The 24,369-nt window shown below is 43.4% G+C and overlaps 1 long non-coding RNA gene across 3 annotated transcripts in view; it reads right to left on the bottom strand.

The window, feature by feature from the left end:
- Window positions 1-2,892: 2,892 nt before the first annotated feature.
- Window positions 2,893-24,369, bottom strand: part of LOC123344392 — a 120,516-nt gene continuing 99,039 nt past the window's right edge. For all 3 annotated transcript variants that reach the window (XR_006572538.1, XR_006572540.1, XR_006572539.1), the window contains 2 exons: window positions 5,823-5,869; window positions 2,893-3,957 (listed from right to left, as the gene is read on the bottom strand). This is a non-coding gene — a long non-coding RNA (uncharacterized LOC123344392). The remainder of the gene's footprint in view (window positions 3,958-5,822; window positions 5,870-24,369) is intronic.

Raw genomic sequence — 24,369 nt, 5'->3', positions numbered from 1 at the left:
AAGATAATCAGTGGTGAGGTGTTAAGGATAGATGAAAGCATACACAACAACAGAAAATTGTAAGCACTGTAAGTGGTACAGAAGGAAGATATGCATTGGTTAAGATTTTTAAAAGTCTTACCCTCTCTAACACATTAAAAGATAATTTTATTAAAAACGCATTAGGATAATACTCCCTCCTTCCCTAGTGAACAATTCGTTTTACAGTAGAACCTCAAAGTTACGAACACCTCGGGAATGGAGGTTGTTCCTAACTCTGAAATGTTCATAACTCTGAACAAAACGTTATGGTTGTTCTTTCAAAAACTTACAACTGAACTTTGACTTAATACAGCTTTGAAACTTTACTATGCAGAAGAAAAATGCTGCTTTTAACCATCTTAATTTAAATGAAACAAGCAAAGAAACAGTTTCCTTACCTTGTCAACTCTTTCCCTTTATTTTTAGTAGTGTATGTTTAACAAAGTGCTGTACTGTATTTGCTTGGGGGGCGGAGGGGAGAAGGGGATCGCTGCTGCCTGATTGCGTACTTCCAGTTTCAAATGAGGTGTGTGGTTGACCAGTCAGTTTGTAACTCTGGTGTTCACGACTCTAATGTTCTATTGTATTTTAGAATGGGGTGACTGAAATCTCAGACACTTGATTTTTTAACAGGAATCATAATGTGGTTAGAATTCATGCAAGTCCCACTTCAAAGATTCTCCAGTGACTCAAAACTGCTCACATGACAATTCAATCACATGCATGAGGCATGCAAGCAATGCTTATCTGTTTACATTCTTCAATGACTCAAACTGCCTTTTTTAAGTTCCCGACAACAAAAATAATTGCATTAAAAAGATGTTTTCATTCTGCAAGGACAGAGCTCTTTGCAAACGGAATACAAAGAATGAAGAGCTTTTATCTTTGCACTTAAAAGACTACATATAAAGGGGTACTTTTTTCCAACAATGCTGAGGGTAAAAGAATACAATAGAAATTCTGTGTATTCAAGCTCTCTGAAATATGGATCAAAAAGATTCTTCTCTTCAGAATTTTTTTATACTTCTTCTCATTACAATGAAAACTTCACGCAATTACAGTAACACTGTGTTACTAATGGGAAGAAGGCTTAGAAAAAGGAAGAAACGCTTATTTTACCTATCTAGTTAAAACCCAGGAATTAAAAGAGCAAATTAGGTGGATAAGCCCAGCAATACACTTTCTATTTCCCTTGGTGTCTGCCTTAATTATTCTTTCAGTTAGCAAAACTGATTTAGATCTAACATGCCTGTCTTAGATCATCACCAGTTGTGAAAAGTAAAGCAACCACAGAGAATTCAAAAATACGTTGGCTCATTGTGTGATGTTCATTTTTTCATGTATCATGCTGCAAAATGTTATAATGAAACATCAATGCACTGTACTAGTGAAGACAGAGTTATGGCACAGATAGCACCTGGTGTTAGGGGATGGCAAGCAGGCAACTGCTCAGGGTTCGGCTTCAGCCCTGGGCACCAGCAAGTCGAACGCTGGCCTTGGGCATAGAGTTGTTAGAGAAGGCAAACTATGGAATTTGCAGTGGAACAGACTTAGTAATTCTTCAAAGACTGTTGTTTAAATAAGTGTGGAAGTAGCAGTTCTTTGCTATATCCTTTGATGGATGCAAAGGCAGAGCAAGCAAACTTCCAAATTATGAAGGGGGTGTGTGTGGGGGAGATAGACAAAAGTCAAAGGGATAAATTCACCATTGACAAAAAGGGACACTTCTCCACTGAAATAATTCAAGTTGGCCCGCATATGCAACAATAAATTTGAATCAATGGGTCAAATTTTGCTCTCAGTTAAATCAGCATGTCTGAATCTGATTTTCCACTCGCACTAACTGTATAAACCATGTAACTCCATTGACTTCAATGGTGTTACTCCAGTTTTATGTCAGTATAAACAAGAGATTATTCTGGCCCTATGTATTTAGTCTACCAGTAGCTGATGCTACCATTTTAAGAGCCTCCGGAGTTGTGCACCTTGAAGTATACTGGGCAGGAAATACAGTAGTTTTCCTGTCCCAGAAAATTATTTGACATTTCCAAATATTTTCCCATCCTGAATCAGGTCAAAGAATCAAAATACCAAAAATTTTCACAAACAAAAATCTGAAAAAAAATTGGTTCAAGTCAATTGAACCTTTTTGTTTTGAAAACTGAGACATTTCATTGTGATTTCAACCATTTTAAAAAAAATTCTACTCAAATTATCTTATATTTCAAAATGAAAAGTCATTTAAAACCAGATAACTGCAAATTTTCATTTTGAAAATGTTGAAATGGGACATTTTGATAATTTTGAAACTTTTTTCAGAAAATTTTTTACTTGAATAATTCATTGAAAGTGACCCTTCCCCAAATTTTTGTTCTAACCAATCCGCATTTTTCACCCAAAGAAAGTTTTGAAGGCACTTGTGCATTTTCGTCTTTTTGACTCTGCAAATCATTGTGATGCAGGAGTCAATATAAGAGGAAATCTTTTCACTTGTTTATCATGATTTATTCATTTAAACTAGGCCTTTCAAGCAATTTAAAAAATTAATCGAATTAATGGCAGTTTTAATCACACTGTTAAACAATAATAGAATACCATTTATTTAAATATTTTGGGGGGTTTCTACATTTTTCATATATATTGATTTCAATTACAATGCAAAATACAAAGCATATAGTGTTACTTTATATTATTTTATTACAATATTTGCACTTTAAAAAAGATAAAATAGTATTTCATTGCATACAAGTACTGTAGCGCAGTCACTTTATCATAAAAGTTGTACTAAGACTTTTTTTTTAACATTACTGCACTCAAAGATAAAACAATGTAAAACTTTAGAGCCTACAAATCCAGTGAGTCCTACTTCTTGTTCCTCCTTTAGAGGAGTCTTGGGTTACTGAAGGGGCATCACGGGGTTGATACACCCGTCACCATGGGAGGGGGGTGCGTTTCGGTGGTTGCATCTGTTGGGCTGCCCCTGATCTTGGGGCTGCGTGGCCCTGTGGCTTTAGTCAGTGATACGACCCTTGTGATCAGGGCAGCGCGGCCTGATGGCCAGAGTCAATAATACGGGGAGTGCTAGGGAGCTGGGCCACCACCCCAGGATGGATGGTGGTCAGGATAGGGGGACCCAGGCCTGCCCTCTTCACCAAGTCCCAACCCAGGGCCCTGTCATTGGCAGGGCTGCCCACCACCCGCTCAGTGGGGATCCTACCGAAACACACCAAGCCTGTCTCTGGTTCTACAACCGCTTCCCCACCAAGTTTCCCTGCGTTACTTTCTACCCGACTGTAAGAAGTTCATAGTCTCTGGGTCTCCAAGGTGTCTCCCCTCTCTGTGGCATCTCAAGCCTGTGTATAGGGGTCTGTCTCTGGCTGGCTGGCCTCCGCATTCTGGCATGCAGGAGGTCCTCCCTCAGCAGTCAGCAGCACTCCTCTTTCCTTACCAGGGGTCAGCGCAGATTGAGCTTCTCTGCTGCCTTTAATATCCTGTATCCAGTTGGATTATGCCCAACAGAGCCAAGGGGGCCTCCTCAGCCAAGAGAGAAGGGTTAAGTCCCTGTTGCACTGGTGAGGGGTTGATATCCCTTGTGGTGGGGTGTAAGATTTTTTATCTAAGTCAGCCAGCATTCTGGAGATGGGAGGGATGTGAGTTGTGCAGAAAAATGGTGAATTCTTGATGTTGCTCCTGTCAGGTTGGGTGAGCTTGCCAGGCTCACCTCCTGACCAAAGAGGAAGAGTTTCATCTTAGAAATCTGCATTCAGTGTGCTGGGCGGACATGGGTGGAGAGGAAGAGAGAGCAAGCAATGACTTGTGCAGGAGGGTGAGCGAAGTGTCTTGCTGCTGCTTCTGAAAGGTGGTTTCTGGTACTGGACTCCTCAGGCTCACCGCCTTTTCCTGAGAAAGGTGGGCCATCTTCATGTGAGCGAGCCCCTGTTTGCAAGAGAGGGTAGATTATACCAGGGACTCAACATGTGGTAGGGGAGGAGAGGCTAGGTAGGGTGACCAGATGTCCGGTTTTCCACTGGAACACTCAGTCAAAAAGAGACCCTGGTGGCTCCGGTCAGCACTGCTGACTGGGCCATTAAAGGTCTGGTCGGTGGTGCTGCAGCACTAAGGCAGGCTAGTCCCTTCCTATCCTGGGACACCGCACTGTGCCTCAGAAGCGACCAGCAGTTCCGGCTCCTAGGCAGGGGTTCTGCACGCTGTCCCTGCCCTGAGCACTGGCTCCGCACTCCCATTGGCCAGTTCCCGGCCAATGGGAGCTGGATGTGGTGCCTGCGGCAGCTGAGAGCAGCTCTGCCCTGCCCCCTGCCTAGTGTTGGACCTGCTGGCCACTTCTGGTCATGCACAACGCAGTGTCAGGACAGGCAGGCAGCCTGCCTTAGCTCCCCCGCTGCACCGCTGACTGGGAGCCACCCCACCGGAGGTAAGCCCGTGCCCAAGCCCCAACCTCTTGTCCCAGCCCTGAGATCCCACCCACCCAGAGCCCTCTCCTGCACCCCAAAGCCCTCACCCCCTCCTGCACCCCAACCCCCTGCCTCAGCCCTGAGCCCCCGAAAATCTGGAGCCCTCCTTAACCTTAAACCCCTCATCCCTGGCCCCACCCCAGGGCCCTCACCCCCCCACACTCCAACTCCCATCTCAGCCCTGAGTGCCCCCCCAGACCCAGAGCCCCCTCCTGCAACCCAAATCCCTCATCGCCAGCCCCACCCCAGAGCCTGCAGCCCCAGCTGGAGCCCTCATCCCCTCCCGTACCCCAAGCCCCTGCCCCCGCCCAGTGAAAGTGAGTGAGGGTGGGGAAGAGTGAGCCACTGAGGGAGGAAGAATGTAGTGAGCTGGGGTGGGGATGTGGGGAAGGGTTGAGGCAGGGGACAGGGCCTCAGGGAAGGGGTGGGACTAGGGTGTTTTATGCCATTGGAAAGTTGGCAAGCCTAAGGCTGGTACAGGGAGACTGAGCTCTCCAGGCCCCTGTTCTCTATGAGATACCCCCATAGTGAGGGGCTGGCCAGGGCAATGAGGCATGCTGTGGGGGAGGGGTCAGTCCCTGGAGCAAGAGGCCAGCTGGGAGTAATGGGGCCCAGCAAGGTCAGGATCCCTATCTCTCCGCCGGAGCCAGGATGGCAGGCACTTCCTCTTTTCTCTTCTCTCCTGCCCTCCAGAGACGGATTGGGTTACTGCGACTGAACGGACACTGTCAGGTCCCTCCACAAGTCAATGCCTCCTTCCCCGCCCAGAGGTATGTGATCAATGCCATTAAAAAAATGTAAATGTTAATTTTGTTTTCAGTTAATTGCAGGCATTAACTGTGATTAATTAACAGCGCTAATTTAAACCATTCTGTCTACAAATTTTATGAAGCAAATCCTATAGAATTGGAATACTTCTCTGTTTTGCATGAAAGTAAAGAAAAATAGTAACATTCCTTCATTTCTGGAAGACTTCTTGGTTTCAAAGAAACAAAATGTATCAGAAACCAACTATCCCACACATTTGTTTTTGGTATGTGGTGATAAGGTAAAGGAGTCCAAGCTTCAAAACATTATCAAAAGAAGCCTCCTTGCTGTGTCCTTGACAGAGACAGACAGACAGAACAGACATGTGTACAAAAAGTCAGGAATCAATACTGGCTTGTTTTCCTCCTCTGAAACTTCTATGTCATGTCAAGCTGATCAAATCACTCTCCTGAAATCTCTTTTTCCAGAGCAAAACTGCTCTCAGCTGCACCATCTCTTTCACCTTCTCTAACTGATTGATAACTTATTCTGATCAGTTTCCAACCTATCAGTCCTACTCACCTTTACTTTGGTCTTCTTCTTTCATATGGCACTGTACTTCAGTACCTCTATAAAATCAAAATGAGGATCATCAAAACAGCTTCAAAAATCACCTTTTTAAATGCCAGTATTTTCCAAAATTACTCTAGGTTTTATCAAAATATTATTCCTAGCCAAAATATCTCCTTCCATCCACCAACATTACATTGTGAAATAAATGAAAGAATGTGCATGACCATCATTATCTGAGATTAGCATCACAATATCTGATACCACCTCACAATAATGAGATCTGGTGCAGTAAAGCATAAGGATGAAATAATTCATTAAGCAGTACTTTTAGAAGAAACTCAGGCCTGCTTGTTGTTGTCCTCCAGTCGTTGCACTAAATTTCCCGTTTTGCTCAGTCCTGTATTAAAGCTACAGATACAGCAGAATGGTGGCCATGCAAGTATTTAAAAAGCACATGTTCTAAATCATTAAATCATTACAGAAATTTCTTTTTTTTTAAGTTTTTCTGGCAAGACTGCAAGTGTAAAAATATTGAACAGATTCCTGATCCTGAAGGGGCCTAGTTTCCTCATGTAATAAATGATGTAATTAATTTAAATTAATGATTCAAACCTTAAAAAGAAAAAAACTAGAAAATTTTCAACATTCTCCTGTCAATAGCTTATCTATTGCCAATTAAGCAACAACACTTTGCTTTTTATTTAAGCCAGTTTCTTGCTAATGTTCTTGATGTTAACAAAAAAATCAATGGGAGGCTGTGATTGCTACATTGACAATGCACAATTGCCTCATACAACTTAGTTCAGTGTTTCATTAGTAAAAAAAAGGCATGTTTTTGCAGCTACCAGTCACAAACATCATGTGTGTACTCTTCAAATTTAAAATTTAACCTGGTTAATTAGTTAGCCTATAATATATGATAACTAGTGCATTTCTTCTGAGCAGTTACAACATTACTACAAGAGCATGGTGATTTTAACAATGCAAGGAATACATTATATATCAGCTGTGGCCAAACTTAGTGACTCTCAGAGCCACATATGACAATCTTCAGAAGTTCGAGAGCCCGGGTGCTCCTGCCAGGGTTCAGGGCTTCAGCCCCGTGGGAGGAGCCTGACGGGGCTTGAGGCTTCAGCTCTGCTCCTGCTGAAGCCCTGAGCTTTGGCAGGTTCATCCTGAAGGGCTGAAGCCCTGAGACCCCCGCCCCGCTGAGCAAAAGCCCCTGCCCCACCACCCTGATGCAAGGTAGAGGTCTCGAGCTCTGCCCCTCCACCCCCCAGTCTGGTAGGTGGAGAATGGGGAGCGTGAGGGGGCTATGCAAGCCGTACTTTAACAGTAAAAGAGCCTCATGTGGCTCATGAGCCACAGTTTGGCCATCCCTGTTGTATACAACATTTCATTGCTTGGACCTTTAAATGTTTTTTTTCATTGTTATTAAGCCGAGGTGCTATATATAAACATTACATAGCCTGGCTCCTGGTTAACAGAGACAGTCTCTCCTCTTGTGCTCCAGCCTGACATATAGGAAGCTTACAGACTCTCAGACTAAAGGACTTCAAGACCAGACGGGATCATTATGATCATCTAGTCTGCCCTCCTGCAAATCACAGGCCACAGAACCTCACCCACCCACTCCTGTAATAGACCCCTAACCTCTGGTTGAGTTACTGAAGTCCTCAAATCATGAATTAAAGATTTCAAGTTACAGAGAATCAATAATTACACTAATTTAAACCTGCAAGTGACCCAGGCCCCATGCCACAGAGGAAGCCAAAAAACAAACAAACCACCATGGGGTCTCTACCAGTCTGATCCACTGGAAAATTTCTTCCTGACCCCAAATATGGTGATCAGTTAGACCCTGACCAGCCAGACACCCGGGAAAGAATTCTCTGTAGTAACTCCAAGCACTTTCCATCTAGTGTCCCATCATCAGTTGATGGTGACTACTAGCAGTCGAAGATCGGCTACATGCCATTATAGGCAGTCTCATCATACCAGCCCCTCCATAAACTTATCAAGCTCAATCTTGAAGCCAGTTAGGTTTTTTGCTCCACTGCTCCACTTGAAAGGCTGTTCCAGAACTTCCCTTCCCTGATGGTTAGAAACCTTGGTCTAGTTTAAAACCTAAACTTGTTGATGGCCAGTTTATATCCATTTGTTCTTGTGTCCACATTGGCCCTTAACTTAACTAGTTATTTAATTCCTCTTCCTCCCTGGTATTTATCCCTCTGATGTATTTATAGTGAGCGATCATATCTCCCCTCAGCCTTTGCTTGGTTAGGTTAAACAAGCAAGCTCCTTGAGTCTCCTTTCATAAGGTAGGTTTTCCATTCCTCTGATCATCCTAATAGCCCTTTTCTGCACCTGTTCCAGTTTGAATTTATCTTTCTTAAACATGGGAAACCAGAATTGCACATAGTATTCAAGATAAGGTCTACCCAGTGCTTTGTATAATGGTACTAACCCTTCCCTGTCTCTGCTGGAAATACCTTGCCTGACACCTCCTAGGGCTGCATTAGCCTTTTTTACAGCCACATCACATTGGGGGTCCATAGCGTAACAGAGCTGCCTTGATCCTGACTCTTTCTCAGTCCACAGATTATGCGGGGATCCTTTTGCTGGTTCAACACCCTGTGCAGTTTATTTACAGTTGCATCCTACCACCTTCACAGCATACCTAAGACCTTTCCCAAGCAGAGAAGAGCAATCTCTCTCTCCTCTTAGTACCTGCTTCCCCCTGTGCTCTTTTTTCCTGTGCCTTTTTGTGGGCTCTTGACTAATGGCTTAATTGGCCTTTTTGCCCTGCCCTGCCCACAAATTTTGCACAGCTTTGCATAGTTGGTTCCAATCTGCCTTGCCTGATTGGAGCTGGCTGTGAAGAGTGCTGACTCAGGCCTTTGTACCTAGCACTCTATCACAATAGTCATCCTGTGATCAACCAATACACCCAGGTCTTTCTCCTCCTCTGTCGCTTCCAACTGATAAGTCACCAATTTATAGCAAAAATTCTTGTTGTTATTCCCTAAGTGACCTTGCACTTTGCACTATTACATTTCATCCCATTTCTCTTACTCTAGTTTTCAACGTTGTCCAGATCGTCTTGTATGATATTCCGGTCCTCCTCCATAATGGCAATACCTCCCAACTTTGTCATCTGTAAATTTTACTTTTTATGCCAAGGTCATTAATAAAAATGTTAGATAAGATTTGTCCCAAGACCAACCCCTGAGGAACTCCACTAGTAACTTCCCTCCAGCCTGACAGTTCATCTTTCAGTATGATCCACTGTAGTCTCCTCTTTAACCAGTTCCTCATCCACCTTTCAATTCTCATCTTAATTCCCAACTTCTCCAATTTAATACTTCCCTACGTGGAACTGTATCAAATGACTTACTGAAATCTAGGTAGGTTAGATCTACTGCATTTCCTTTGTCAAAAAGTCAGTTATCTTCTCAAAGAAGGAGATCAGGTTTGCCAGGCACAATCTACTTTTGTAAAACCATATTGTATTTTATCCCAATTACTATTTACCTCTATATACTTAACTACTTTCTCTTTCCAAATTTGTTCCCAGACCTTGCATATAATTGAGGTCAAACTAAAAGGCCTGTAGTTTCCCAAATCCTGTTTTTTCACTTTCTTAAAAATAGAAACTATATTAGCAATTCTCCAGTCATAGTGTACGACCCCTGAGTTTACAGATTCATGGGCTTTCAATTTAATATGCCAGTTCCTTTAATATTCTTGGATGGAGATTATCCGGGTCCTCTGATTTAGTCCTATTAAGCTGTTTGAGTTAAGCTCTTGCTACCAGTTCTCAGATTAAATTTGGACTGCTGGAGGATAGGGAGAATTAGATTCTGTTTGCAATTATATAAGTGCAATTTCAGAGTAACTCCACAGAAGTCAATGGCTACTCTAGATTTATACACTAAGGGAAATTAGAGAGGCTATCAAAATTAAGAACCCGATAATAGTGGGGGATTTCAATTATCCCCATATTGACTGGGAACATTTCACTTCAGGACGATATGCAGAGATAAAATTTCTCGATACTTTAAATGACTGCTTCATGGAGCAGCTGGTACGGGAACCCACAAGGGGAGAGGCAACTCTAGATTTAATCCTGAGTGAAGCGCAGGAGCTGGTCCAAGAGGTAACTATAGCAGGACCGCTTGGAAATAGTGACCATAATACAATAGCATTCAACATCCCTGTGGTGGGAAGAACACCTCAACTGCCCAACACTGTGGCATTTAATTTCAAAAGGGGGAACTATACAAAAATGAGGGGGTTAGTTAGACAAAAGTTAAAAGGTACAGTGACTAAAGTGAAATCCCTGCAAGTTGCATGGGCCCTTTTTAAAGACACCATAATAGAGGCCCAACTTCAATGTATACCCCAAATTAAGAAAAACAGTAAAAGAACTAAAAAAGAGCCACCGTGGCTTAACAACCATGTAAAAGAAGCAGTGAGAGATAAAAATATTTCCTTTAAAAAGTGGAAGTCAAATCCTAGTGAGGCAAATAGAAAGGAGCACAAACACTGCCAACTTAAGTGCAAGAGTGTAATAAGAAAAGCCAAAGAGGAGTTTGAAGAACGGCTAGCCAAAAACTCTAAAGGTAATAACAAAATGTTTTTTAAGTACATCAGAAGCAGGAAGCCTGCTAAACAACCAGTGGGGCCCCTTGACGATCGAAATACAAAAGGAGCGCTTAAAGACGATAAAGTCATTGCGGAGAAACTAAATGGATTCTTTGCTTCAGTCTTCACGGCTGAGGATGTTAGGGAGATTCCCAAACCTGAGCTGGCTTTTGTAGGTGACAAATCTGAGGAACTGTCACAGATTGAAGTGTCACTAGAGGAGGTTTTGGAATTAATTGATAAACTCAACATTAACAAGTCACCGGGACCCGATGGCATTCACCCAAGAGTTCTGAAAGAACTCAAATGTGAAGTTGCGAAACTATTAACTAAGGTTTGTAACCTGTCCTTTAAATCGGCTTCGGTATCCAATGACTGGAAGTTAGCTAATGTAACGCCAATATTTAAAAAGGGCTCTAGGGGTGATCCCGGCAATTACAGACCGGTAAAAGTCTAACATCGGTACCGGGCAAATTAGTCGAAACAATAGTTAAGAATAAAATTGTTAGACACATAGAAAAACAAACTGTTGAGCAATAGTCAACATGGTTTCTGTAAAGGGAAATCGTGTCTTACTAATCTATTAGAGTTCTTTGAAGGGGTCAACAAACATGTGGACAAGGGGGATCCGGTGGACATAGTGTACTTAGATTTCCAGAAAGCCTTTGACAAGGTCCCTCACCAAAGGCTCTTACGTAAATTAAGCTGTCATGGGATAAAAGGGAAGGTCCTTTCATGGATTGCGAACTGGTTAAAGGACAGGGAAAAAAGGGTAGGAGTTAATGGTAAATTCTCAGAATGGAGAGGGGTAACTAGTGGTGTTCCCCAAGGGTCAGTCCTAGGACCAATCCTATTCAATTTATTCATAAATGATCTGGAGAAAGGGGTAAACAGTGAGGTGGCAAAGTTTGCAGATGATACTAAACTACTCAAGATAGTTAAGACCAAAGCAGATTGTGAAGAACTTCAAAAAGATCTCACAAAACTAAGTGATTGGGCAACAAAATGGCAAATGAAATTTAATGTGGATAAATGTAAAGTAATGCACATTGGAAAAAATAACCTCAACTATACATACAACATGATGGGGGCTAATTTAGCTACAACGAGTCAGGAAAAAGATCTTGGAGTCATCGTGGATAGTTCTCTGAAGATGTCCACGCAGTGTGCAGAGGCAGTCAAAAAAGCAAACAGGGTGTTAGGAATCATTAAAAAGGGGATAGAGAATAAGACTGAGAATATATTATTGCCCTTATATAAACCCATGGTACGCCCACATCTTGAATACTGTGTACAGATGTGGTCTCCTCACCTCAAAAAAGATATTCTAGCACTAGAAAAGGTTCAGAAAAGGGCAACTAAAATGATTAGGGGTTTAGAGAGGGTCCCATATGAGGAAAGATTAAAGAGGCTAGGACTCTTCAGCTTGGAAAAGAGAAGACTAAGAGGGGATATGATAGAGGTATATAAAATCATGAGTGATGTTGAGAAAGTGGATAAGGAAAAGTTATTTACTTATTCCCATAATACAAGAACTAGGGGTCACCAAATGAAATTAATAGGCAGCAGGTTTAAAACAAATAAAAGGAAGTTCTTCACGCAGCGCACAGTCAACTTGTGGAACTCCTTACCTGAGGAGGTTGTGAAGGCTAGGACTATAACAATGTTTAAAAGGGGACTGGATAAATTGATGGTGGCTAAGTCCATAAATGGCTATTAGCCAGGATGGGTAAGGAATGGTGTCCCTAGCCTCTGTTCGTCAGAGGATGGAGATGGATGGCAGGAGAGTGATCACTTGATCATTGCCTGTTAGGTTCACTCCCTCTGGGGCACCTGACATTGGCCACTGTCGGTAGACAGATACTGGGCTAGATGGACCTTTGGTCTGACCCGGTACAGCCATTCTTATGTTCTTATGTTAGTGTAACTGAGATCAAACTAAGAATCTGATCCATGCTGTCTCAATGGGCTCCTCAGTTCTGGAATTTCCTTCCCCTTTTGGTAGAGACTTTCAGGAGACAGATAGTTGACTTTCAGGAGACACTGAAAGGCCTAGTTATTCACTCATGGTCAAATTCTGTTCTTACAACAGTGAAAATCCAGCTTTACACCTATATGATGGCAGAATCTAATTCTCAGATATTACAGTGATGGACACCGTTACAAGAATCTAGGTAGATTAGATAGTTTAAGGGGGTGGCTAGTCAGGATTTTTTTGGTGGGTGATTTGCATGGCTTCTCTTGAATTGACTTGCTTTGTCCATTTGCAGTTGTGACACTTTAACACACATGTACATGTATCTAGAAGTTGTGATAAGACCATTTTATAAAGTGAAAGATAAAGACAGACATATTTGGAAGTTAAATTTTGATATTCAAACTGATTTTCAGGTCAAGCAGGAAATGAAGGTAAATTCTGGATGGGATTTTCTGAAACGCTCAGCACTGGCCTGACTCTTTGCTCCAATTAGAAGTCTTTAGGTGGAGTTAGGACAGTACTGAGCACTTTTGAAAATTCCACTCCAAAAGCACACTACCATGCAGCAAAAAGTGGTGAAACTCTAACAAGATTCAGGTCCTTTTCGAAGTCTCAAGAAGTCTAAGGAAAAGTCTGATTGTTCCATAATTTAAATTAAACACTTCCATGTTCAATGTAAAATTATAGCAGAGTACATTCACACTGATATTTTGACATGAAGGTCAGTATAATACATGACTGGGAAATACAAATCCAAAAGCTAGAAGACAAATTAGATGGAGGCATAACATGGGCAGAAAATGGGTGGGCCAGCAGGGAAAGCAACTAAGGCCTGGTCTACACTGGGGGTGGGGGGTCGAACAAGGTACGCAAGTTCAGCTACGCGAATAGCGTTGCTGAACTCGAACTACCTTAGTTCGAACTACTCACCCGTCCAGACGCCGCGGGATCGAAGTCCGCGGCTCCCCCGTTGACTCCGCCACCGCTGTTTGCGGTGGTGGAGTTCCGGAGTCGACGGGAGCGCGTTCGGAGTTTGATATATCGCGTCTAGATGAGACGCGATATATCGAACTCCGAGAAGTCGAACGCTACCCGCCGACCCGGGCGGGTAGTATAGACGTAGCCTAACAAGAGTACTTAAGTTAAAAAATTTCCCCTTGTCTCTGGGGAAAGAGACTCACTACAAATGGATGGGTTCCTGAAGCCTTGCCAGGGTGTGGAAAGAATAAGCTCATCCTAGTAGCCCCTATGGAGGGTCATGGTGAAGTCACTCATCCCTCACTTCCCAAAAGGATAGGGTAGTGACACTACTCAATATATATTAAGTGGCATGCAAGAAAGGGGATCTCATTCAAAACATCTTTGTGTGTCACTGTGTATTATCACTTCCAGTCATATGCTGATACTTGATTCCTTAAATATCACATAAAGCACTCTTATCTGTTACTCGCAATCAGACCATTCAGTACTTTGTTTTGAAGCTACTGGTACCATAATGACTAAGTTCACATTAAAGGGCCACCTACTAATTGTTTATGGGAGTTAGTTGTACTTATTTTAAAAAATAAAAACAATGACAACAGCCTAACATCTATGAGCAAGCAATAACTCAAACCTAATATAACAGAGGAAATTGATAAGGAAATAGAACTCGGCTTTGACTTTCAAAAGGAATTAAATGGTATATTAAATAGTGGGATGATTTTTATACTTAGTGCCCTTTCTTTCAAATGTCCTTAACAAAAAAGTACAGAGTTGTCCAATCTCCTGCTTGTTTTTCCTTTTGGTTCTGATTTGCTAAAATACAGTTTTGTTTAAAAAACCCATAATTTTCATTAAAATACTCCTCAGCTGATATAAGTTAGCACAGCTCCACTGACCTCAATGGAGCTTCAGTCATAATGCACTGACTTCAATGGAGCTATGCCAATTTAAACCAGCTGAGGATTGGGCCCCTCATATGACGTCTATGAATGTTAACATTTATTACAATTACCTATCAAGTATACTATAAAACCCTATATTTTAAACTCATTACCAGTCAAGCAGAAGAATTCCTATATCTTCCATTGATGGCTTCTGCTGCTTAATCATTTCTCAGCTGATTGGCTTCAGTATCCCATGAGGGTAAGAGCCTTTCTAAACATTTCTTAAAAACTAATACTTTACTAACGTCCACTAAGACAAAATTAAGACAGAGTTAAGCATAGTAATAAACTTGTATATGTAATGAAATCAGCCAGCAAAGACTTACACAGAGAAATGAAAGAGTCGGTCCTTTAAAAGCACTTGCTAGTGAACCTATTAGCAACTGAAGCATGAAGCATTTCTTGGCAGTGTGCTGTGCTCCCTGTCTCAGGCACCAAAAGAGTCTTACTGTTTTCACTCAATAATCAAAGATTAATGTAGTGTTTTCATGACAAAGGAATTTATACCGCCCATTTTGCCTGATGTGTTTGTGGATACTTCAAGCACTCATTCCAATACAGTATGGGCATGTTTATGCATGATGCTCGTTTCCTTGCTCATTTGCTTTAAAGAGAACTCATTTCTACTATTATTTGACAGAGAGAGAAACTGAATAAAGGAAGGCTTTGTCTTATTAGGCAGAAAAATCCCATGTACATCCCTGGGGTAATCTAATTGAAATCAGGGAAGTCAATGGAGTTACACGATGGAAAGATTTAGTCCAAAGTGTTTTGGTTATGTATTTTTCATGAGGTTCCTCACCTTTATGCAAAACAAAATTGATCTGCAATATACAGTTGCACATTATGTCATCAATTTTTTTCTGAAAAGAACCATCTTTGAATAGGCAAAGTACAAGAGCTAGTCAATAGAATGTGAAAGAACAACTATAGCCTGAGAAAGTGAAGAAATCATATGAGAATTACCCAAAGCTTTCAGATCCTTTTGTAAAAGTGACTCAATGGGGTATTCTCAACTTTGGACCCTCAGGCAAGAGCACAGAAGAAACGGTTACCTACCTTCCCGTAACTGTTGTTCTTCAAGATGTGTTGCTCACATCCATTCCAATTAGGTGTCTGTGCAGCACCCGTCACGTCGGCTGTGGAGTTCCCTGGAGTTACGCCTTCATGGCGCCACATATACGGCCCTGCCGACCCACCTCTTCTCCAGTTCCTTCTTGCCAGATTACTCTGACAGAGGGAAAGGCAGTTGGGTTTGGAATGGATATGAGCAACACATCTCAAAGAATAACAGTTACAAGAAAGTAGGCAACTGTTTCTTTTTCTTCGAGTGCTTGCTTATATCAATTCCAATTAGGTGACTCCCACGCTTTACCTATGCGATGAGGTCAGAGTTCATGGAATCACTGTCTGAAGCACAGCTCTGCTGAATGCTGCATCGTCCCTGCAGTGCTCGGTGACAACATAATGAGATGTGAACATGTGCACTGACGACCACATTACGGCTCCACAGATCTCCTGGATTGGGACCTGGGCCAGCTCTTTCCGAGATCCAAGCAGGTAGGAAGCTTCCAGAAGGATCGAGTGTGTTATACAGAACTCCCAGAGCTGGAGGGCTTCCTGACATAGGGGAGAGGAGGTTGCGTGGGTCCAGGATGGGTCTGAGGCCCCGCCTTTGCTTTCAGTATTAGAAAATACCAGGTGTAAAACCTCTTTCCCCTGAGCTCCAGCAGAATCTCCTCCACAGCTCCTGCTAACAGGAGGGTTTGCACCTCCTGCAAAAGGAGATGCTTGTGAGAAGGGTCCCTGAAGAGGGATGGGGAAGGTGGAGGGAGGGCTAAGAGAATTAGAGAGACTATCCCATTTCTACTGTGCAAAGGACCCAAAAATCTTTAGAGATTTGGGACCAGCCCTGGTAGAAATGGGATAGATGTGCCAAAAAGGGGAAGGAAGGATCTGGTTGGCTCATTGGTATGTCATCCTCAGGCATATCTTCAAAAGGTCTGTCTAGGGCCCAGCAGTTGTCTAGATGAACAAGATCCCTGGTTGCTCAGAGGTTGGGGTTGGCGACAGTGGTTCTGGTTTCTAGGCCACCTTCTATTGTGGTCCTGTCTGGGCTGGCCCTGGTATGGGCAAAGTGCAGGCCTAAAATGCCTGTGTTGGTTGGCTGGCTTGTGCAGTCCCAACGATCTTAGAGAAGCATGGGAGTCCTTCAAGCTATGCATTGGAGTCAGTCTTCTCCGAGAATAACGTGGCCCCCTCAAAAGGTATGTCTTTTATTGTCTGCTGCACCTCTCCAGGTAGGCCTGATGCCTGTAGCCAGGAACAGTGACACATGTACCATCCGGCCACGGTACCAGAAAAAAGGTCTGGTCATGTCCAGCCCCTGTCCTCTGTGCCTGCTCCTCCTCGATACCTATGAGTCTGCGTCAGAGTCGGACACCGAGGAACTGGACCGCGATGACCAAGGCAGTGCGGTGCCAGGGGGATGGTGAGTGTCGCCATGACACTGAGGGTTTACCTCAGGATGGCACTGGTGGCTTCGCCAATGGTCTCTTGGGCACTGGCAAATGCGGATCTGTCAGAGCTATGAGGTCCTGGGCCGCTTCCAAAGTCTCTGGGGTAGGGGTAGACGAAAGGTCCAGGTCCTCCTCCTGTCTCTCTTCCACTGGCGCCAGACTCGACGGGCCCACTTGTGTACCTGGAGTCAGTGGTGCCGCTTGTTGCACCGCTGGAGAGGAGTGACCTGGCATGGGTCCCATTCCCTTAACTGTCTCATGCTACGGCGCTCGAGAAGGGGAGCACCCCCTGTCAGTCTTCCTGTACCTCTTACAAGGCACAAGTTACTGGGAGCAGTGTCGAGACTCACGCGGTGCTGTCTTTGGTTCCGGGGAGTGCTGGTGCTGAGGATCTCTAGTCCCAGAATCCTTCCTTGGTGCAGCCTCCCTAATCAAAGCTGGTGCACCGCGTACTGATGCAGAGGAACCCGGTGCCTCGACTCCGATTGCAGTCGCAAGGTTGCCTCCATAAACAGGAGCTTTAATCTATGGTCCCTTTCCTTTTTAGTGTGGGGATGAAAACTCCTGTAGATCTTGCACCTGTCTGTTTGGGGCACGCAGGCACTTTAGACAGGCTGTGTGTGGGTTGCCTTTGGGCATCCATTTTTGGCAGACCCCACACAGTTTGAACCCCTTTTCTGCCCCAGCCCAGAAAAGGGAAAGGAAGAAACAGGGAGAAGAACCCCTGATAACCACTAAAACTTACCTATCTAAACTACAACTATAACATCTGTCTAAACTATTTACAAGAAAAAATAAGCAAAAGCTACTAGGGGACCACTCAATAAGTGAGAGAGGGAGCGTTCCAACGACCGTCACTGGTGGTAAGAAGAAATTGGAGAGGTGGTGGGTCGGCAGGGCCCTATATGCAGCGCCATGAAGGCTCAACTCCAGGGGGCTCCACAGTGGACCCGACGGCGACTGTGCACGCGGCACCTAATTGGAATAGATACGAGCAAGCACTCCAAGAAGAACCATGTTTGTTGTTCTAAAGGAAAATCTGTCTCTCTTGCTGCAGGGCCACACCACTGCTTGTTTCAGGGCCACTTACCGAAACTTGTGTTGGAGCTGATTAGGTTTACCAGAAGAAAGTATGTGCTGCACTATCTGGCTGTGGCAAGGCACCCTCACCTACTGTTTTCTACTCTCTCTCCACTGGAAATCATAATGCAAAAAAGCACAAAAGGTCTAATCCAAAGCCCACTGAAGTCAATGGAAAAGCTCCCCATTAAATTCAGTGGGCTGTCGATCGGGGACTATGTGTTATACATTTTACATAAGAACATAGAAAAGGAAACAGAATTTTTCCCCTTCCTGTGTGAGAACCACTTTTACAATCTTGCTTCTTTGAGACTGCAAATCAACTCCTTTATTTTGGGTGCCACTACGTCTGCCCTAATATATTTCCCCAAACTTCACCCCGAGATGTTACTAAGATCATGACATTTACACCTTGTCATGGAGGGCCCTGCGTGTCGAGTGAGGCCGCCCCCATTGGCCCAGTGTAGGGTTGGTACACCCTGCCGCACAATCGTTAGGACTCCCTGTGGGATCAGGCAATTGCAATAAGGAGTGCTCAGGATGCCTGGCAGGGCCGAGCAAATAATCAGTCCACAGCCCCTGCATGGGACAGAGCAAAAGCAAACTGTCTATGGCCCCTGAGTCTCCTGGCTGGGGGAGGCAATAGCTGTTTGGAGTGCAGACCCTCTGGGTGGGGCAGAACAAGCAATCAGTCTGTAGACACCTGGTGGGACAGATCAAGCCCTCAGTAGCCTCACCTAATGGCAAGTGGGTGAGGGGTGTAGGGGAACCTGGGCCCACCCTAATCCACTGGGTTCTGAACCAGGGCCCTATGAAGCTGGGAAATTCACAGTTAAGGGTTTAAGGATCAGCTCCTAAAACATTCCCTGGCTCACTTTCTACAACATCTCAGGCATCGTCTCAGCCGGCAGTGGCTCAGTGTCCCAGTTGGTCTCCGCTATTGGCTGGTCATCCACAGTGTAGTCCGGGTCCATAGTTCCCACCTCTGGGAGAATCGCAGGTGCCTCTGCAGGAGCATGCAGCACATTTCCTTCCTCCTCCTCAGCCAGCCCAGACTGAGTTGGGCTGCCTCCTTTATCTGTCCCTTCCACCTGGAGCATGTGCAGCAGGGGTGACGGGGGTGAGATCTCCTGGGCCCACAGGGATTGGTCAGGTCCCGTTGGCCCAATGCGGGGTTGGTATACCTCACACACCTGTTAAAGGGATGGTGCATTAATAATGCTCCATTTAACATCTGGCTGTAGTGCTCAAAACACTCTAGGCTGGTACACTCTCCTGCTATAGATCCAATAACAAACAAACTGTAGAACCAAAGAAATCAAGTTATAGCTATAAGGCATCATCAATCATTTAAGACGATGTAATCATAAGGAAATAGTTAAGGGGTGGAAAACTAGAATGACACCATTGTGCCTCAGTGTTGGTAGGCAGCAGAGTTGGTTTCCTTGATTTTATTATGCTGTGTGAAGACAAATAATAAGATGAGACTTTTGTGTTGTGAGAATTTTTCTATCTCCTGTCTCTTAAAACTTACAGACTGATTTTACTGTATAGATAAACATATGCACTGACTAAATTAGACCTGGCACTCGTGAACTTTAAAAGCTGTGTGCTGAATTATGAGCTGAGCAATTACACTATTATCCCTGTACTGCACAATGAATAAATCATTATATAATGAAACCTATATAGATAGATAAAATCAAACACCTTGCTTTGTTGAACTTTCAAGGAGATTTTGGTATTCCAATGGAAGAATTAAGGAAGGGATGATCCTACTTTCTTTGTTAAACTTCAAAATGTGTGCCCCACCTTGGTTCCATTTTATGCCACCCTATCTTCCCCTTTCTTTGCTCCAAAGTGTCTGTTTCCCCTTTTCACTCACCTGAACGCTGACAGAACAGTTGAAGATGATGGAGTACATATCTCAAGTTATGAAGGAACCATAAGTAATAGGCAAATTTCTGTTAATGTTTCATAGAATCATAGAATATCAGGGGTGGAAGAGACCTCAGGAGGGCATCTAGTCCAACCCCCTGCTCAAAGCAGGACCAATACCCAACTAAATCATCCCAGCCAGGGCTTCGTCAAGCCTCACCTTAAAAACCTCTAAGGAAGGAGATTCCACCACTTCCCTAGGTAGCCCATTCCAGGCCTTCAGCACCTTCCTAGTGAAAAAGATTTTCCTAATATCCAACCTAAGCCTCCCCACTGCAACTTGAGACTGTTACTCCTTGTTCTGTCATCTGGTACCACTGAGATCCATCCTCTTTGGAACCCCCTTTCAGGTAGTTGAAAGCAGCTATCAAATCCCCCCTCATTCTTCTCTTCTGCAGACTAAACAATCCCAGTTCCCTCAGCCTCTCCTCATAAATCATGCGCTCCAGCTCCCTAATAATTTTTGTCCCCCCCCCCCCCCGCTGGACTCTTTCCAATTTTTCTACATCCTTCTTGTAGTGTGGGGCCCAAAACTGGACACAGTACTCCAGATGAGGCCTCACCAATGCCAAATAGAGAGGAATGATCATGTCCCTCGATCTGCTGGCAATGCCCCTACTCATACAGCCCAAAATGCCTTTAGTCTTCTTAGCAACAAGGGCACATTGTTGACTCATATCCAGCTTCTCGTCCACTGTAACCTGTAGGTCCTTTTCTGCAGAACTGCTGCCTAGCCATTCGGTCCCTAGTCTGTGGCAGTGCATGGGATTCTTCGTCCTAAGTGAAGGACTCTGCACTTGTCCTTGTTGAACCTCATCAGATTTCTTTTGGCCCAATCCTCTAATTTTCTATGTCCCTCTGTATCCTAGCCCTACCCTCCAGCATATCTACCACTCCTCCCAGTTTAGTGTCATCTGCAAACTTGCTGAGGGTGCAGTCCACGCCATCCTCCAGATCATTAATGAAGATATTGAACAAAATTGGCCTCAGGACCAACCCTTGGGGTACTCCGCTCGATACCGTAGGCTGCCAACTAGACATAATGAAGACACTAACTAACCCCCATTTTTTGTCCAATGACTGCAGAGATGTTAACTGGCCACTTCATACTGAATGGTCTCTTACAGTATGAGTTAATTAGTTATGCTAAAAAAATCTTTTCCACCTTGTATTTAGCTGTAACACTCTGTGTACCTTTCCGAGACCTGAAGAAGACCTCTGTGTAAGCTCCAAAGTTTGTCTCTCTGATCAACAGAAGTTAGTCCAATAAAAGATATTACCTCACCCACCATGTCCCTCCATACAGATGGAGGGTGCCCGTGAAATTATTTTTCCTCATTAGAGGATTTTACTCTGCACCACCAGTTGCCTCAAAACTACCCTGCAATAATTAACATTTCTACAGCAGCCTCAGCTCAGCTCTTTAGAGAGAGATCAGTGGTATCTAGGACCATTTACAGAGTCCTTACCACCAGAGGGCACTCTCAGCAGAAGACAGGAACTGGCCACCCAGCCAACCTTCCTCTCTACTTCTCTTTAGTTCTGTCCGGGCTCCCTTACCCACCTGGGCCTGACAACAGTCTCAGCAAGATGATCCCAGATACATCCAATGTCAATATCTTGTCTTTGTATTTCCCAACAAGATCAACAGCATTTTATTGCCCCCATACTCAAAATTTAACTGTATTTTTACCAAACTGGCCCAAACTGTCACATAACTAACATGCAAATGAGGAGTAGCCCATTCAGTCAATTCTCCTTGCTCTCCAACAGATGCCGGCAGAGAACTCCCTCCCCAGTAGAGTCTGGGCCCATCTGCAGTTCTTAGTCAGCTCTGGGCCACTCTTCTCCCACTTCATCAAGAGATCACAGCAGGGAGCTTATTAGTCTCCATATAGAAAACCAGTGTCAAACAACATTGATGAAAATGCAGTAAGAACATGCTGGCTTCTTCAAAAGGGGCTGTATAAATTCTAAAATCACTCATTTTTACTCCGCACACAAATCGCTCAATAATTCTAGCACTCATGTTGGTATTTTCAAGCCTACTTTCTAACACTAATGAAATCTATTTGTGAAAACTTGAAGAAATAATTGACTTGGAATGAAGCAAAACAGCTTTCTTCATGGGGATACAGAGTAGGGTGACCAGATGTCCCGATTTATACGGACAGTCCTGATATTTGGGGCTTTTTCTTATATAGGCACCTATTACCCCCCAACCCCCGTCTCGATTTTTCACACTTTCTATCTGGTCACCCTAATACAGAGAGACAAGCACAGGTCCAGAAACTGCTGGGAGAAATCTGTACTATTTTCTATGAACAAGACCTATGTCCCTCATGATTAGTGAAATCCTGTAAGCTACATTTGAGAGCACTATTGACAGAGATTGCAAATAGCAATTCTATCCCAATTGGGTCTGTGCTCGAGAAATTTTCCCTTGAGGTTATCAAGCTCAAAACTACCATATATCTTACCCAGGGCCGGCTCCAGCTTTTCTGCCGCCCCAAGCAGCCAAAAAAAAAAAAAAAAGAGCGGTGGCATTTCGGCGGCAGCTAAATCGCGCCGCTTCTTCGGCGGCAGTTCGGCGGCGGGTCCTCCCTCTCTTCCTCTTCGGCAGCAATTTGGCGGCAGCTCAAAGAGAAAGAGAGGGAATGAGGGACCTGCCGCCAAAGACCCGGACGTGCTGCCCCAATACTGGACTGAGTGCCGCCCCTTTGAATTGGCTGCCCCAAGCACCTGCTTCCTACGCTGGTGCCTGGAGCCAGCCCTGATCTTACCCCGGCCACAAGATAAAATGCCTAGGACAACATCAGCCATTTGCTTTCAACAAACCAAAAACACTTGGATGAGAAACAGCTGGATCTATCACATGGTTAAGATTAACTCTAAAGTTATAGTTTCAGATAAGGTGACAATACACCTAGTGGTAAATTTCAAAAGAAAATAAAAGTAACTTTGCCCATTACATGAATACTTGGGGTTCCTGTGTAATATTTGTTAGAGTAGAAAAGTCCTAGCTATTCATTATCATTATTTGGGAAGGACATTTGGAACTGACTGAGCCTTTCAGTAATTAATGGTTTGCATTTCTAACTTTAGAATTCCTTTTGGATAAATGGTCACTGACAGCCCCTTAACTTTTGGTTAATATATACACTGACTAAACCTGTATCAAACAGACATATATTTCCACACCACTACCACAATTACTTCCTCTGTATAGTCTAGAACAAGCTTTCAACTTGGTGATATAACTGATTTATTGCAACTTGATTTATTACTTCTTGATAACTTTAAGATCCTATATTAAAATTCATTCATTTAACCTTCAGAAACATCATTCTATAACCTTCTTTGTTAATTATCTATGATTTCTTATTTATCTTTCCATTACATTTTCATTAATAACACAGATTTGTAGGAATTATTGATGCTATTCATAGCTAAGCAGTCCTAATTCAACAATCCATGAGGAATATAGTATAAGGTATCCAGATAACTAAAATTACTTTTACTGAATCTATCATAGTGCTCTCGCAAATTATTCTATGGCATATAGAGTGTAATGTGTGCCACAGAATTGTAAGATCTGATTGTCAAAGGTGCTGAGCACCTGCAGCTCCCAAACACTTCCATTAAAGTTGTGGGATCTCAGCACCTTTGAAATTCAGCCTATAATGTGTATACTAGGTTACAAGGAGAAAGAGATTCCTATATATCAACAGGTAGCGAAGGTCATTTTGAGGACTTTATCATAAATGAGAATTTCATATGTATTTCTTCTTGGTTACAGTCAGGTTAATTTTAAGTGAGATTTTGGCATCTTCTAGAAAAAGTATGAAAAAATATTTCTCTCCCCCCTTTTTAGGCACAAAATCTCAGAGGAATAATACAGAGGAGCAATCATATTACTGCTCAAGAGACATCATTATTCTTCTCATGCCACTTTTTACTTTCCTCAAAGATATGTAAATGGATTACCTGAACAATGGCAGCAATGCTTCTGTAACTAAGGTGATGTCAGCAACTCAGCACTTCTAGGATAATAATCTGCTATTTTTAGAAGTTCATAGCTCATAGCATGTATTTATGGGCTGAAATTTGTCAGATTAGGGATGCGACCAGGAACACATTTCTTACAAATCTGGCCTCTCCCATTTTGTCATTTAAAGAAAAATCTTTACTATTATAACTGTTGGAATTGTCACTCTGAACAGGTTTAATAAGATAATTTAGGGGGCAGGTTACCATTTGAAAGCTAGTTTCCTGTGAAGAAGGTCCATTAAGGACCACCATGCCAGATAGCTACAGGTTTTTAGAGTAGCTCAAATTGTTTAAACTTACTGAAATAGGCACAGAATGCCGGCGGAGAGGGAGGGAGGGAGGGGGAATGATGCCAAACTACAGTTTCATTTATCACCCTTAAGAATTGGAAGTTTCCTCTTTCCCTTCTCTCTATC

This window comes from Mauremys mutica, chromosome 11 (genome assembly GCF_020497125.1).
Source record: "Mauremys mutica isolate MM-2020 ecotype Southern chromosome 11, ASM2049712v1, whole genome shotgun sequence".
NCBI lineage: Eukaryota > Metazoa > Chordata > Testudines > Geoemydidae > Mauremys > Mauremys mutica.
The sequence above is the reverse complement of the archived record's forward strand: the minus strand, read 5'-3'. Positions and strand labels throughout refer to the sequence as shown.